Source organism: Sinocyclocheilus grahami, unplaced genomic scaffold (genome assembly GCF_001515645.1).
Source record: "Sinocyclocheilus grahami isolate Dianchi unplaced genomic scaffold, SAMN03320097.WGS_v1.1 scaffold197.1, whole genome shotgun sequence".
Classification (NCBI taxonomy): Eukaryota; Metazoa; Chordata; class Actinopteri; order Cypriniformes; family Cyprinidae; genus Sinocyclocheilus; species Sinocyclocheilus grahami.
The window spans coordinates 1,351,235-1,353,154 of NW_015505376.1; positions in this window are offsets into that span (position 1 = coordinate 1,351,235).

The following is a 1,920-nucleotide window of genomic DNA, read 5'->3' on the forward strand; positions in this document are numbered from 1 at the left end:
GAGCCGACACTGGAGCGAGCTCTGGGGTTGGAGCTGACACTGGAGCGAGCTCTGGGGTTGGAGCCGACACTGGAGCGAGCTCTGGGTCTAGAGCCGACACTGGAGCGAGCTCTGGGGCTAGGATGAGGGCAGAGAACAGTCTTTTTCTCCTCATCCTCCTCCTTTGGTTAGAGGTGAACGGCGCAGCTTGGTGAATGGCAAGGATCGGTGGGCTTGACTGAGGAGCGGCCGGTGGGCTTGACTGAAGAACGGCCAGCGGGCTTGCGTGAGGAACGGCCTGGCAGACTTGATGGCGGACTGGTTCTGGCTCGGGGCCGTACATGCTCGACGAAGGGGAGATTGCTAGGGCAATGAATCGGGCTGCAATTTCCATGATCGCGGGGGAGAAAAAACAAGAAAACAAAATGGGGAGAAGGGGCGTCGCTTACTGTTGTGGTGCTGTCTTCTGTCACGGTGTGCCTACGGTGAGGAATGAGGAACGAGGAGAACGCAGGAGAATCATAATCAACAGTCTTTATTGACATCTAGGAAATCACACGTAGGACACAGGATCGGTGTTCAAGACAGCACGCTAGACATGGATACACACAAGGCTTAAATCATGGGATTAATCAAGGAATAGACGAGACACACCTGGAACTAATGAACATGATGACATGAGGGAAAACCAAGCGGCAACCTTCCGGTCTCTCTCATGAAACCAACACGGAAGTGACTTAAACTGTAATTCGTCAACTGGCCTCTAGAGGCTGGCTGCAAAAGGGAGTCAATCCCATAGACTCCCCATGTTAAAATGCCCAACTTTACAGCAGAATAAAACATGTTTACAGCCTGGTTCAAAAAATTATTTTGGTCTATATAGCTAATTTTGCCCTTCATGACAACTGTGAGATGGGTGAATTTTTTTATAACTCATCCGTTTAAATTATATTAAGCCTTACATTTCTGCATAATTAAGGGCATGGCCACTTGAGTGGCAGGTGGATTGCCGCTGCTGTCCCCACCGTCGAGCTAGGTGGGCGTGGTTTCAGCAACCAGCTCCCGCCTCTTTGCCCATTTTCAATTATCTGGGAGTGACGCACTGCTTGCTGGGTATGAAATATAACTTACCTCCATATCCTTCAACAACAAATATATTTTTTGACACTTAAGCCATTTGAATAAAAAAACTCTTTATTTCTTAAAGGGGTCGTATGATGCGATTTCAATTTTTCCTTTCTCTTTGGAGTGTTACAAGCTCTTGGTGCATAAAGACGATCTGTAAAGTTGCAAAGACTAAAGTCTCAAATCCAAAGAGATATTCTTTATAAAAGTTCAGAGTCAACCACGCCTACCTAAAACGGCTCATTCTAACACGCCCCCACATGTCTACGTCATGATGTGGGAAGATTTGCATAACGCCGCCCAAATGTTCACGCAAAGAAAGAAGGCGCAACTTTTATTCTCGCTGTAGTATTGTTGTTGCCGCCGCCGCCATGTCGTGAAGGCACTGTGTGTTTCGTTGTGAAAGTGAATCTACTTTGTTTGGCCTTCCAAAAGAGGACGATATCCGCTTCGTCACATGTGGTTTCCGCAAGCCCGCCGGACGCTCCTTAATCGGATCCGCCGGCCGTGCCGTTCTCAAGCCCGCCCGCCTCTGCTCACTCAAGCCGGCCTCCGCTCACTCTAGGCCGCGGATCACTCTAGGCCTCCGGCCTCCGCTCACTGAAGGCCACGGTGTGTGACGCTGTTTCGTTGTGAAAGCGAAACACTTTGTTTGGCCTTCCAAAAGAGGACACGACTAGAAATCAGTGGTTAAGTTGTATTTACAACACTGTTCCAGAACAGTTTAACCCAAATATTCAGATGTGTCCAGTGCATTTTATGGAGGACTGTTTCCTGATCCTGGGAGAGTAGACTACAATGCCGGCTGTTCTGACT